Raw genomic sequence first — 15,692 nt, forward strand, 5'->3', positions numbered from 1 at the left:
AATTGAGAATGAAGAATTTAACAGTTTTTAAAAATGCATGTTAATATAACTATGAAGAGTAACTAAATAATACACCTGGACTTGACCATCACTACTCAAACACTGATCTTATTAATGAGTTTGTAACCGTACTTAATTGGCACCTGTTAGAATGTACGATAACCTACCTATACATACATTATTTTGTGCCTGTTTGTAAACCGTTGCGATGGTACCTAACTTAGCGATGGTATAGAAAAGTTTTTAAATAAATAAATAAATAATACAAATGGCGCCAATGGCCTTTGCCCTTAACATGTGACAGGGTATCCGTGCCATTGGCCAGCCCGTCACATGGAGGGAGCACTGGATAGCCGGCGCCATCTTTAAAAATGGTCGGGGTGGGTTTAGGGGTTATTTTTGTGTGCCGTTTTCCCGCCTTCCCCCAAAATGATAAGAGAACCCCCACGATCAATATCGTGGGGTTTTCCTATCGTTTCGGGGAAGCCCCTGATTTCTGATGATTTTGAAAATATGGACGATATTTTCAATCGTCTGAAGCCCGATTCACATCCCTAGTAATCACTGCTCCAGATAGGTTACCCCATGCTTCCTTGTCATCCTCTTTCTTACTACGGATCCCTTGTGCTTATCCCACACTTTTTAAACTTCCATTACAATTGTCTCTTTCACCTATGGGAGTTCATTTCATGTACCACCCTTTCCATGAAGGAAGGTGTAATGCTTTCTTAAAAATTGGGTAAATAATTCTTAAACATGAAGGGGCAATTTTGAATAACTAGCTAGATGCAAGGGCATCAGTGGCAAACATGCTTTGCATCTGCTATTCCTGTGTGAAGATGATATGGAGTAAAAAGGTGTGCATACATATGAAAATTCAAATGTATGTTTGCTGTTTACTTTGTAATCTGCTAAAAGTATGAACTCTGTGGAAGCCTATACATAGTTTTGGCTGAACAGAAGACAGTTTTCAGACAGTGCAATCTATCTGGTAAATGCATATTTACCCAAGTAAATACCTTAGAAAATTGATCTCAGAACATTTATTTTATGCAAGTGGCAGAACTACATATATTACACATTGCAAATTTTTTTAAAAACAAGGTATACAAAATACTGTAATTTATAGGCATTCTTGTACTAAGTAAGCACTTTTGTTCATTGTAAACCGGTCTGATTTGTAATTTTTTACAAGAAGGTCGGTATATAAAAAAACCTAAATAAATAAATAAATAAATAAATAAATAAATAAATAAATAAGTAAAACAAGCATGCCTTATGTAGAGCTAGTGTCTGTCTGGCTGTCTGCGACCTAGTATCGGGAGACAAACTATCAAACAGACTAAGCTGATGTTTTACACTTTACACTTGAGAATGTTGAAGGCATGAATATTGTTACTGAAAACTATCCAATGTTATTACCCTCCATTTTGTTGAGTTTTGTTTTACTGCATTCCGGTTGCAATAGCATGCATTCACTGGTTCTTACACACTGTACAAGGATGCCACTCCTACACTTGTACTCTTAGAGGAAGTACACATTCCATACTTGTTATTAATTACTCTAACACGGGCTCTTGCTTCCTGTATTGTATTTTTTCAAAATATTCCATTCTGCATTTCCACTGGCTCAAATATATATTTATATATCTGAAAGGCTAACAGTGAAAAAATAAATATTTAGAGGCGCATTTTCAAAGGGTTACACGTAACCCCGAAAACCTGCTCCTGCGCGCGCCGAGCCTATTTTGCATAGGCTCGGCGACGCACGCAAGCCCCGGGACGCGCGTATGTCCCGGGGCTTGAAAAAAGGGGCGGGCAGGGGCATGGCCAAAGGCCTCCGAAGGCTTGCTCGTCCGGCACGCACAACCTATGCCTGCCCAGAGGCAGGCGCAACTTAAATAATAAAGGTAGAGGGGGGAGATTTAGGTAGGGCTGGGGGGCGGGTTAGATAGGGGAAGGGAGGGGAAGGTGCGGGAGGAGGGGGCGAAAGGAAAGTTCCCTCCGAGGCCGCTCCGATTTCGGAGCAGCCTCAGAGGAAATGGGGAAAGCCATCGGGGTTTCCCTAGGGCTCAGCGCGCACAAGGTGCACAAGTGTGTATCCCTTTGCACGCACCGACCCCGGATTTTATAAAATGCGCGCGGCTGCGCATGCATGTTATAAAATCAGGCATAGATTTGTGCGCGCCGGGTTGGGCGCACAAATCTACACCCACGCGTATGTTAGAAAATCTGGCCCTTAATGAATGCAACTCACCTACATAAGATGGAGATTGCTCAGGATACTTTTATATTCACCTCATTAAAATTGTTTGTTAATGCTTCATGACTTTCTTTCTCAAGTCCACTTGTTTAGTTATCATAAATTAAAACAGCAGCAGTAGGTATTCTCCTAAAAAATTGTTGAGTTCCTTGATCCTAATTCTCTTCTTTATTGCTATGATCATGAGTTCCTTTTTTCACACCTTAATATGGGCAATAATCTGTAAAGAGTGTTAATCCTATTCTAATTTTATTCACACTGCTCTTTGTTAAACAAGAACAATTTGAATGTTGCTCTTCCTAATTGGGTACTCCAAAATGTGAACAATCAAAATCATGCACCTGACAAATCAAGCACAGAAAGATAAGAAGAAAGTAGACATACTGAACAAAATATGTTCTGCTACTTAAAAAAGGAGGTATATAGGTTTGTTAAGATAACCAGCAAAAAATGCCAAATTATCTAACAATGCTACTTTAATGTCTAAAGATAGCAGGGTCATTACACTGTTTGTAAAACTACATTTATGGATTTTTAGTTATTTATGTAAGCGCTGAATAGGTACTTGTGACTATGAACTGAAGCAGAGCAATATTAAGAGATTAAGAACAAGCACTTTATGGCTATATAAATGCAAGCCTTACTGTACTCTCACTGGGTCAAATTCTTAACAAAGGTGCTATTATTTATAAAGTGTTCCAAATATGATATAATCTCAGTTGTTTTAAACTGTTAATTAACTATGGGTCCTTAACCATAGTAGGAACTAAGATTAGAACAACATAGACCAATATGTTAACTTTTATGAACCTTGAATTACTAATGCTTACATTAAATGTCAATTTGTTAGCCTTTATCTGTATTTTACTATGAAGCTGGTCATCTTGCTTTTGCAAATGTTTACACTTTTCCTTTTTAATGTTATCAATGTAAGGTATTACAGGTGAACACATCTTAATGTTTCAAAAGTTAAACATTTTACTTTGAAATGCATTATCTATTCAATAAATGTTAAATAAGCAATTAGACATGTTTGTCTTTATCTTATTTAATCCCTGGCAAAATGCAGAGAAACTGAGAAAGCACCTCATTTGATAGCATTATTAGAAGTGCAATTTAAAACTTTCATTTTTCCTGAACTGCTATTAAAAATGCTAAACATAGCAATTAAAGTGAAACATTTACTTGAAGATTGCACACCACTACAAATTTCTTGTTATGCACACATCCAATATACTTAGAAGAGACTATACAAGGAAGAAAGGCAAGAAGAGGCATAAGGGAGAAATTTGTGTACCTTTTTTTTTTAACTTACAAGATGCAGGATGAAATATTAATGCCAGTGACTACTTATGTACTCTGGCTAGTATCTTTTCTCTCCAAGCTCCCTCATGAAATCCAGTTTCAGAAGAATTTTAACATATATATTGTACAGATGTCGCTGTGGTACTGGACTTTTGTATAAAATTCAGATGACACTGGTTAGAGGATAGATGTACCTCTTCAGGTTCTTTTTCGGTAGGTTACAATTAAAAAAGCCACTTCTTACACTAAAAAGGTCATAGCTCAACTCTGTAGCATTATCCACACCTACCATAACTATTATTTTCAAATTAGCCAAAAATATTTTCTAATCACCTGAATTAACGCTTTGAAGAAAGGTGATCGCAAAAAGTATAGGTGAAAATCTAAATATAGCATACAAATAAATATACCTACATATTTTCATTGTATATTATGTGATAAAAATTATCTACCTCTTACAACAAAAAATCATCTACATGTCATATCACTTGCCATGGAACTGGGCAATATACCCAAACTACTATTTGTATTCTGAGTGAGTAATAAGGTACTGAGCTACTGCCTTAATACTGTATTTGGCATTTGCCGACACTCCTCCATCTGCCTCTATGAAAATATATTTCTACAAAGGAAATGAGGAACTGTATGGAGAATAGAAAGTGAAATGTGGGAGGCAGAGATTTGAACATTTCTTTTTTTGTTTGCCCATCTATTGAGTTCAATTAAACAGGTAGGCACCTTTGTGGAGCTAAAGTGTAACATGTTACCCATTTCTTTGGAAACATGGCTTTGGAATGTATATACATTTTTGAAAGGAAATCGTTTTCTACTATGCTACTTTTCACTTAAGCCTTTACATACATAATACTGCTTGTCTATATGGATGCACACCTACAAATACACACAAAGTAAATGTTTCCTTTAACGTCAAGATCGCTGATTGATGTTGCCCTTCCACCCGCTGAGACCCCTTATATCAATTTGATCATTGTGTTACAAAATTTATTTTGAGGCTCAGACTTTTTCGTGGTTGAACAAGGCTGCAGATTTATTATAAAATTAACAATCATAAGTGAAACAACTATACGAAGCACGAGCCGTTTTATGCCGCCAAGTGTCCCGGGTGCCGCCCGCCATGTCTCCTAACAAGGCAGCTCCTTTGACGGCCTCCCACCTTGAACTTCCTCGCAAGGGGGCCCACCCCAAGCCTACGAAATCCGGCCTGCCACGGCTCGTGCACCTGCCTAAAGCTGCGAAGGAAAATAATACTCTTGTACAACATAATGGATAAGATACACATCATTATCGGATTCAACATGCTGCTAGCTAACATAGACTACCTACCTAACTTCAAATAACTGTAGCGCCTGTCGACATTTGAGCGAGGCGATGTGTTAGACACAACAATAAAATTATAAAGAACAAGAACGACAAACAAAGGCGTTTTGCTAGCTTAGGGTGAGAGGGCAGGATAACTCGCTGACGCCACCAGGGAAAAGGAGGAATAGCGGTGCCGACTTGGGCTTTTATTGGCGCTGTGATGTGCATTGGGGCACACTTCGCAGGCCGATGACATCACCCCTTGCTGGATCTCGCTTTTTCTGGGGTTGCGCTGGCGGGCAGCCCCTTGGGAGGAAAGACGCACTCCGGGGCGAGAGAGTGCTTCCCCATCCCCAGCGACATTGCTGATAGGGATGGGGCTTTTTGTGCATGGGGCGCAAGCCCCTGCATTAATGTCAAGATCGCTGATTGATGTCTCCCTCCCACCTGCTGAGACCCCCTTATATCAATTTGATCATTGTGTTACAAAATCTTTTTTGAGGCTCAGACTTTTTAGTGGTTGAACAAGGCCACAGCTTTATTATAAAATTACAATAATAAGTGGAATAACTATACGAAGCAAAAGCCATTTTATGCCACCGAGTCCTGGGTGCCGCCCACCATGTCTCCTAACAAGGCAGCCCCTTCGACCAGCCTCCCGCCTTGAACTTCCTCGCAAGGGTGCCCACCCCAGGCCTACCAAATTTGGCCTGCCACGGCTCGTGCACCCACCACCAGCATGAGGTAGTATCACTTGCCTCTTGCACCCCCAAAAGCTTTGGCCTCTTCAACTAAATATGGCATCCTGTACGGTATTATTGAAAAGATTGTTACCAATATCCGAAAGGTGAATTTGATCATGCCTGTATAACCCCTCGCATGCTTCCTCCACCCAGTCATAACGTATATGCTGCCCTCTTAATCTTGCAGCCCAGTGCCCGAGTTGCCGATTCACTTTTTTGTGACCTCTTTTCCACAACTTATTATCATGCCATTTTAACCACTGTACGATGTCAGACTACATAATGCACGTATTGAGGAACCAGGCAATCAGTTCACTCCAATCATTCCTTATGTGCCTTATCAATGGTATGCACAACAATTCACCCAAATCATTGCCGCCTAGGTGAATCATATGGTGTCCGGTTTGGCAAGTGTGTCCCTCTTGTGCTGCATGATCGGTAGAAGTTGGTCCCAAGTCATCCCTCTATGACCCATCCATATGATGTGGATGTTGCGCGTGGCTAAACCCAAGTGAGAGCCATATGATCGAAAATGAGCCCTCCTCGCTGCCCAGTGCACAAAGGAGTGTCCGATAATCCAGACAAACCTTTGCCATCGTGTTGGCTGTGCAGAAAGAGGTCAATAAGGGGTTATGCTTTCAGATATCACTTGCTCTGATATAAGTGTAAACGGTGTCTGATTTCCATCTTTCAATTTTTTGGATGGTGTCTATGTTCAGGCCTGCTTGTGCTGCACTGGTGGCCGCTCCTATCCTGAATGAGTGAGTCCCGTATTCTTTAGGGTTATGCCCTACTTTTACAAGGTACACACATATACCATGCGAAATATGTAACAATCTTGTGCAATAATATTTATTATTGAATCAAAGATGTAAACATGTACACCATTAAAATTGAAATAACAATCATTCAACCATTCACACCTTTAAAAACAAAACACTAATGACACGGTATAATTCTTACAATTCGTCACATTAAAGTGCAAAATACAATGTATCAAGTTCTTATAATAGAGAAACACTTTTCTTCATAGAGTATCCAATATATTCAAGTGTAATCGCTTATTCTGTATTTTATAATGTCAAATATTTACAACAAGTGTGGCTGCTAATTTTTATGCACTCACACAGTGCTGTTTGCAAAAATCCACCGCTTCTTCATTTATACCGGGGGAACTAACCCTCTACTTCTCCATCCACGTACATATAGTCCAACAACGGATCCTTGTTTCACCCATGGCTGGGCTTCATCAGGGACATGTTCATAATAAATACAGGATATCACCTACATCCAGCAAATAATAAACAATATATAATTCATTCTTCAACACAAAATATTTTTTATCCAACTTTAAATGTTAAAGAACCCAAGACATATCGAACCATTACCTGTTTTAATGTTCTCAATCTGAACTCAAACAGTGTATAACTGGCAATATCTTTGTATCGATTATAAATACAACCTATAAAAAACAAATATATCGAGGGTCAAAATTCTTAGCAATACCGAGACAAGCAAAAACTATTACAGTATTTTGCACTTTAATGTGACGAATTGTAAGAATTATACCGTGTCATTAGTGTTTTGTTTTTAAAGGTGTGAATGGTTGAATGATTGTTATTTCAATTTTAATGGTGTACATGTTTACATCTTTGATTCAATAATAAATATTATTGTACAAGATTGTTACATATTTCTCATGGTATATGTGTGTATATTTGATTATTAGAGAAATTGTTTTTTACATATTCCCTATGTGTTGTTTGCCATAGGCTACTTTTACAAGGGCCATGTTGACAACTGAGGAAAATTGGTATCTGGTGAGGGGGGTATGATCTTCGTGAATCAATAACAAACTATAACCTTTAGGGCGTACGGACATGTACATTTTCAGATTTTTGGACCCGGCATGTTATCGATGTATTGATTTGCTTTAGGTATACTTTAGCGCCTCTGGTGGCTTGGTGTATTTTTTACCTCTCTATGATTATTTGGACTGACTACTGTAATGTTCTGTAATAGTATTCCTCTGCAACTCATGTTCCGTTTAGACGCAGCTACCAGCTTGCTGATTCGCAGTGCTCCGAAAAAGGCTAGAAAAAATGTGGTTCTAAATATTTTGACCTCAAACTGAGATCTGCAGACCACTGACAATATGGACCACAGCAGTGTGAGGAGATTGTGCGAGATGGGTTTATGTGAATCACAGACTGGTCCCGCCTTTCTGGCCCACCTAACCAGAATCTTCTTAACAAGGAAACTCCTGGTTGGGTCGCCTCGTCCACACACTTTTGAAAAAAAGGCAAAGCCTGCCAGTTGATTAATCACTGCACCCCTTGATTTCCCACTTTCTTTCATACAAATAATAAATTTGACAATTAAGTCCTGAGAGACAGGTTCAGCTTTGCAACCTTTCTCCTTTAGGAATTTGGAGACGCTATCGTATGCTCTGCTGTATGCTCTCCAAGTTGCCAGGGCAACTGATAGTCTCAAAAGGTTTCTCGTGGCATCATGCCAATGTTCCACAATCGCTTGGGTATTGCTATGCCTTCATTGTTGGCTCAGGGAACCTGTTTTCGAAATAAATCCCATTTAGCTCTTGACAAGGAATCAGCTACACATGGCGTGCCCTTATTGTTATGTTCAGTTGCAAGCTATTTAATACCACCTCCCTCAATATTCCGCGACTCTGTGACATTTGGCATTATTTTTTGAGTACCTGCACCACTGACATGTTATCACACCAAAAAATTATGTGTTTATTTCGAAATTGCTTTCCCCATATAACCAATGCAATGAGAATAGGAAAGAGCTCTAAGAAAGTAATGTTGCATGTTAAACCGGCTTGCACTCAAGTCTGAGGTCATTGCTTGGCCACCCAAGAACCCTACCAATAAACACTGAAGCAACATCCTCCCAATGCATCTGAGTAGATACTGAGATCATGGTTTGAAATAGGAGGATCCTGCCACACCGATGTTCCATTTAACTTAACCAGGAAGGATGACCATATGGCCAAATCATCCTTCATAGCCTGTGTAATTCTGATACAATGCTTCGGACGAAAGACACCAACCATGCTTGCAGTTAACCTCCTCAAGAAGGCTCTATTCATGGGTATGACTCGACATGTGACGTTCAGGATGCTTAAAAGAGACTGTACTTCTACCAACACCATTTTCTTTGCTGACATCGCCTGTTCCAGCTTACTCAGTATATCACAGAGTTTATCTCGTGGTAATCTGGACTCCATCCTGCTAGAGTCTAGTTCGATGCCCAAGAATTTTATTAATGTGCTAACCCTTTGTTATAAATCTGTTGCTCGGAGTTAGCAATCTGTTATTGAGCTCCTCCTGTAGAGGGAGGAGTTAGCAATCTGTTAAGGATCTCCTCCTGGAGAGGGAGGAGTTATCAATCTGTTATCAATCTCCTGCTGCTATGAGTAGCAATCTGTAGAAACTTCTCCCCAGGGGGCAGAGTTAGAATCTGTAATAAATCACCCCGCCAAGGGGAGGCAGAGCAGCGGAGAAAGAATTCCCCCTGCTAACTCGATTCGTAGTTGTAAGCAAAGACCTTTTAAGTTGGAAGCGGATGATGTCACGAGGGGACTCCCCGGAGTTCGCGCCCTTGCTGGTACAAACTCTGGAGTGCGCGTGAGCCCTTACGTCATCAGGAACATGGCAGATCCGCAGCGTCAGGCCAGCCCGGGGATTCCAGGGAGAAGCAGCGAGGAGAAGCCGCTTCTGCATCTGTCCGTCAGACCCGAAGGGAGTCGCCACAAAGGTAGAGAGTGTGGAGCGAGGGCGAGAAAAGGCATGAACGCAACAGTACCCCCCTTCAAAGGGCAGTCTCCTCTTCGGGTACCAGGTTAAGTACCAAGGATACGCGAGATGGAATTGATGAAGCATCTCTTTATCCAATAGGTCTGAGGCTCCCAAAGATGGATTCGGGGCCGAAGCCCTTTCAGGCAAACAAAACTCAGCCTCTGTTCAAACATCCAGGATCTCTAAATTCTTGAGTTCAAGTTTGTAAATTCACGATGGCAGATGGAGTTGAGATTTGAAGAATCTTGCAGAGTGTATAATGAAGTCAGCAGCAATGAGAGGGCTGCCGTGGACGTCACTGAGGTTTCAGTGGAAGTGGTGATGTGGTCCAAAATCACCAAGTGGTGATGACTTGTCCAAAATCCACTTCTGATTGGCTCTTCCGCAGGATGCTGGAAGAGAGATGATGGCAATACCAGCAAAACGAATAGGCTGATGGGTGGAGATATCTTCATCCCCGGAATCAAACAGTGCTGTAAACCTCCAGCATGACTTCCGAGTAAACAAACGTAAAGTTGATAGTCAAAGATATCTTCTTCTTCGGAATCAACAGTGCCATAGGTAGTTGGGCACGACTTCCGAAAGAACCAATTGCGAAAGCTGGTAGCTAGAGATGTCTTCTTCATTGGAACTGATGGTAGCACCAGCAGACAGCTAGGCTGGTAGTTAAAGATATCTTCTTCTTCAGAATCAACAGTGCTGTAGTCCTTCAGCACGACTTCCGAGTGAGTAGAATGTAGCAGATATGTCAAAATTGTAATCCAGGAAGACATTAACGATGTAGAGCGCCACCTAGCTATGGCATGCATAGCAACCGCTATGAAAACAGCAGGTAAAAGAAAAACTGCTGGTGATGTTGATAAGATCCTCAAAGAAGTGGTGGTAAAAACAATCGTCCAAGGTCCACTTCAAATTGTGATACAATAATGGATCTTTAAATTTGCTGAATGGACTCCTCAGGTCTTCCACAAAACGTCTGAGATTAAAGTTGCCTCCTGCCCTGAGTCCTTCAGGGCAGAGGTTTGAACCGTCACTGGTTCAGGGATCACAGAGACTGGACGAGAGAGTGGAGGAGATATTGCTGTATAGCCCAAGAACAGTCCTCCCACGGGACTCAGGCTTGTCCGTTTCCCGGACGAATAGGGCAGGCAGAAACATCATGGCCTGGCTGACCACAGTACGTGCACAGGCCGTTCTTCCTCCTAAATCTTCTCTCTTTAGAAGTCAAGTGACCGTGACCAGGTTCCTTCGGTTCCTTTTTCTCCACAGCAGGAGGTGCTGTACCCCTTCGTAATGCAGAAGCACTGGTTTGCTTCAACCCAGGTAACACCTTAGGCTGGAGTTTCTTCACCTTGTCTCGGAGCCACCAGTCAATCTGAGTAGCTAAGGCTATTAATTCTTCCAGTGAGTCAGGTATCTGATGAGCAGCCAGCTCGTCCTTTATGCGGGTGTCCAGGCCTCTGCAAAAGAGTGTCTTCAGACATCTGGGGTCCCAGCGAAATTCCGCTGCAAGAGTTTTAAATTCGATGGCAAGTTCCGCCAGAGATCTGTTGCCTTGCTTCAGGTCCACCAAAGCAAATCCAGCAACAGACATATGAGCAGGGTCATCAAAAATGGATTTAAACAAATCCGTAAATCCTTCTATGTCCTACAAGATAGGGTCCTTGCGTTCCCACAAGGTAGATGCCCACGATAAGGCTCTCCCATCCAAATAAGACAGAATGTAGCTGGTCTTAGAGAGGCCTGTGGGAAACAATGAAGGTTGTAAAGTGAAATGTAAGCTGCACTGGTTCAAGAAGCCCCGAGTCTTTTGGAGTTCTCCAGAGAATCGAATAGTCGCCGCCAGTGGAACAGAGGATTTCAAAGTTTCCTCTGGTAACAGACCTTCTTGTATAGAAGCTGTGCTTTGTGCCTTCTGTGTGTGAAGTTGGTTGAAAGCTGCAGTAAGTTTCTCCAATGTTTCTTTTTTTTAATTCTTTATTTATTTAATTTTTCTTTTACAATTAGGAAAACTTAAATTGACCATATTGGTGATATTAACATTATACAATGATAATTTAATCACAATCCTTAAAGCAACTAATCACCATCATATTATTGTCATTCAAATTGTTGTGAGTGAATTGTTTAGTGGACCCTTGGGCCGACCTGTGAGAGACTGGGGAGAGGTATACTATAGTCTCTGGTGAGTGATAGGTCGGGAGGCGGATACCAGGCAGGAGCTGGACGTGAGCTTCACCCTGGAAGCCGGTACTCCCCCAGGAGGAGCCCATAGGAGTCCAGCCACTGGGACTTAGGTGATTCACCATGGAAGCCGGTACTCCCCCGGAGGGGCCCATAGGAGCCTGGCCCCTGGGACTTAGGAGATCATGGAAGCTGGAGCTGGAGCAGGCAGGCAGGGATCAGGAGACAGGCAGGAACTGAAGCAGGCTAGGACTGAAGCAAGCAGGAACTGAAGCAGAACTGGCTACTGGAACCAGACAAGAACTGAAGCAGGACTGGCTACTGGAACCAGACAGGAACTGAAGCAGGACTGGCTACTGGAACCAGACAGGAGCTGAAGCAGGACTGGCTACTGGAACCAGGCAGGAGCTGAAGCAGGACTGGCTACTGGAACCAGGCAGGAGCTGAAGCAGGACTGGCTACTGGAACCTGGAACCAAGTAGGAACTGAAGCAGAACAGGTTACTGCAAGCAAGCCAGACAGAAGCAAGACTTGGGCACGGAGTGAAACAAGTCTCAGGCAGGAACGGAGTCGCTAATGCAATAGCACACTCCGGGCCACGGAGCAACAGAGAACCGCAAGGAACCCCGTTGCATGGCAAAGTCCTGGGCCTTACATAGGCCGCGGCGTCTGACGTCATCGATAGGGCGGAGCTTCCAGTGGCGGGAAACAGCCTTCATAAGCGTGGATTGCGCGCGCGCGCCTAGGGAGACGGCGTCCAGGCAGGGCTTCTCGGTGACGTCCCCCCTACGGGGATGCCGCGAAACAGGCCGCAGACCCTCGGAGACGGGCCGGGACCAAGGAGGTAAGGGCCTAGTCGCGGCTGCCGCGACTGGGACCTCAACAGTATCCCCCCTCTTATGCCCCCTCTTAGCAGGCCCAGGTTTACCTGGGTGGTCTTGATGGAAGGCTTTCAATAAGTCCTTATCAAGGATGTTGCGGGCTGGCTCCCATGGGTTGTCCTCGGATCCACAACCTTCCCAGGCGATGAGGTACTCCCAGCGACGTTGAAGGAATCTGACATCTAGAACCTCCCGGACTTGGTAGGTGGTGTCTCCTGGCATGGAAAGATCTGCAGATTCGGGAGCTCAGGGATGGTACCTGGAGTGGTTGAGAGGCTTCAAAAGCGACACATGGAAAACATTGTGCACATGCATCAAGGAGGGTAAGCGCAAGCGATAGGAAACGGCTTCTATGCGCTCGGCAATGCGGAATGGTCCACAGAATCTAGGGGGCGAGTCTGCGGGAAGGAATCCGAAGTTGTAGATTCTTTGTACTCAGCCAAACACGGTCCCCAGGGAGGTAGACTGGTACTGGCTGACGGTGGCTGTCTGCCCATCTTTTGGCAGCAAGGGCAGTTCTTTGCATCTTCTTTTGGATAGACGTCCAGAGGGCAAGTAGCTGGCGAGCAGAGTTGCACTGCTGGCAGTGCGCTGGGTTCAGGCGAGGGCAAGGGCAGCCGAAGTTGCTTCCCATAGACAGATAAGAAGGGAGAACTTTCTGTAGCGGAGTGTGTATGATTGTTGTATGAAAATTCCGCCCATGGGAGAAGTTTGGCCCAATCGTCTTGTCTTTCGTTTACAAAGGAGCACAGGAAGGTTTTCAGAGTCCGGTTCGTACGTTCAGTCTGCCCGTTACTCTGAGGGTGGAAGGCTGATGAGAGACTCAACTGGAACTTGAAGCGTTTACATAACGCCTTCCAGTAGCGGACAGTGAATTGTGGTCCTCGGTCTGATACGATGTCCTGGGGAAGACCATGAAGTCAGAACACGTGTTGAACAAATAAGTTAGCCAAGTCGGATGTTGAAGGCAATTTTGACAGGGGAACAAAATGTACCATTTTGAAGAACCGGTCCACAACAACCCAGATGACCATGTTCCCGTCTGATGCTGGGAGATCCACCACAAAATCTGTGGAGAGGTGCGTCCAGGGCTCCATCGGGATAGGCAAGGGGTGTAACAACCCTCTAGGTTTCCCGCCAAGCGGTTTTTGCAATGCTCAAGTGGGGCAGGAGTCGACGAAGAGACAAACATCTTGTCTTACCGTTGGCCACCAATAGTACCAGTTGAGGAGGTCTAGCGTACCGGCACAGCCCGCATGCCCTCCAGTGAGGGATTCGTGGGCCCATGCCAGCACGGCCCTACAAGCTCGGCATGGGACCACGGTCTTTTCTTCGGAAGACACGGAGGTGGCGGCGAGAGACACTTTCCGGGGATCCAAAATGTACTGGGGCGTCTCAGGGGTCTCCTCAATCTCGGTGGACCGTGACAGGGCATCTGCTCACACATTTTTTGAGCCAGGGCGATATCGTAGAGTGAAGTCAAATCGGTCAAAAAACAAAGACCAGCGGGCTTGTCTTGGGTTCAGGCACTGGGCTTGGCGGAGGAAAGAGAGATTTTTATGATCCATGTAAATGGTGAAGGGGTGGTTGGGTCCCTCCAACCACTGCCTCCATTCTTCCAGGGCGAGTTTCACGGCGAGCAGTTCTTTCTCGCACACTCTGCAATTGCTCTCAGCCGGGGAGAACCTCCTAGAGTAAAAGGAACATGGGAGAAGCTGTCCAGTGTCGGAGTGCTGGCTCAGCACCGCTCCAACAGCTACATTCGAGGCATCGACCTCAACCACGAACGGCCGACTGGGATCAGGATGGCGGAGGCATGTGTCTTGTAAGAAGGCTCTTTTCAATTCTTCGAAGGCTTGGCAGGCTTGGGCAGGCCAGTCCACCGCATTGGCTCCCTTCCGGGTGAGTGCAGAGGAGCCACTATGCGAGAATAGCCGGGAATAAAATGCCGATAAAAGTTAGCAAAGCCGAGGAAACGTTGCAACGCCTTGAGACCCCTCGGCTGTGGCCAGTTCCTAATTGCAGCGACTTTCTCCGGATCCATCTGGAAGCCATCAGCCGAAACAATATACCTCAGGAATGGCAAGGAAGTCTTTTCAAAGCTGCATTCCTCAAGCTTAGTGTATAAGCTGTGCTCTCTGAGAATTTGGAGCACCTGGCGAACATGCTGGCGGTGCGAAGGCAGGTCACGAGAGTAGATCAGGACGTCGTCGAGATAGACGATCACACAGACGTTGAGCAAATCCCGTAGCACCTCGTTCATCAGGTGTTGGAAGACCGCTGGGGCGTTACAAAGGCCAAAGGGCATTACGAGGTATTCGTAATGCCCATCCCGCGTATTGAACGCGGTCTTCCATTCGTCCCCGGGACGGATTCGAAGTTGTAGGCCCCGCGTAGATCCAGCTTAGTAAAGACTCTTGCACCTTGGAGCCGATCAAGTAGTTCTGGAATCTACTGGAGAGGGTAGCGGTCCCGTTTGGTAATTGCATTGAGCCCTCGGTAGTCAATACAGGGCCTCAGGGAGCCATCTTTTTTGCTGACGAAAAAGAATCCCAGCGGGCGACTTTGATGGGCAAATTAATCCTTTCGCCAAATTCTCAGTGATGTACTCAGACATGGCCCGTGTCTCGGGCAGGGACAAGGGGTACACCCTACCCCGAGGTGGCATAGATCCGGGCAATAAGTCGATAGCGCAGTCATATGGATGATGCTGCGGAAGAATCTCGGCTTTAGTCTTCGAGAAGACATCTGTAAAGTCCTCGTAGGGTGCTGGAGATCCAAGGGCGGAGTGCAAAAGCAGAAGTGCAGGAGCCTTGGGAACCTTCATACGATGAGAGAGGCAATAGGAACTTCACTTAGTGATTTGCAGAGTATCCCACTGGATCACAGGCGAGTGCTTTTGGAGCCATGGCAGCCCCAGCACCACGGGGTGGACAGCCTTTTCAAGAATCAGGAAGGCTATCTCCTCCGAGTGGATTGCCCCGGTGCGGACTATGATGGGAGCCGTGGCGGTCAATATGCGACCTGGAAGGAGAGTTCCCTGAATGGAGGTAATCCGGAGTGGAACTTCTCATCTCTGCGTAGGAATCTGCAGTTGAGAGACCAAGTCTTGCTGGATAAAATTACCTCCGGCTCCGGAATCCAGGAAGGTGAGGTTTTCCAAGGACCTTCC

General features: G+C 44.6%; 1 protein-coding gene across 2 annotated transcripts in view; it reads right to left on the minus strand.

Annotated features, from left to right (window-relative positions):
• Nucleotides 1-4,615: 4,615 nt before the first annotated feature.
• Nucleotides 4,616-15,692, minus strand: part of FANK1 (fibronectin type III and ankyrin repeat domains 1) — a 211,103-nt gene continuing 200,026 nt past the window's right edge. Inside the window, exons 12-13 of one of the 2 annotated variants that reach the window (XR_003857887.1) lie at nucleotides 6,758-7,093; nucleotides 4,616-4,818 (exon numbers count right to left, since the gene is read on the minus strand). The gene's annotated coding sequence lies outside the window, so the exon portion shown is untranslated. Of the gene's footprint in view, nucleotides 7,094-15,692 lie in introns of both variants that reach the window. The other variant, XR_003857886.1, reaches the window with a different exon arrangement.

Source organism: Rhinatrema bivittatum, chromosome 7 (assembly GCF_901001135.1).
Source record: "Rhinatrema bivittatum chromosome 7, aRhiBiv1.1, whole genome shotgun sequence".
NCBI classification, from domain to species: domain Eukaryota; kingdom Metazoa; phylum Chordata; class Amphibia; order Gymnophiona; family Rhinatrematidae; genus Rhinatrema; species Rhinatrema bivittatum.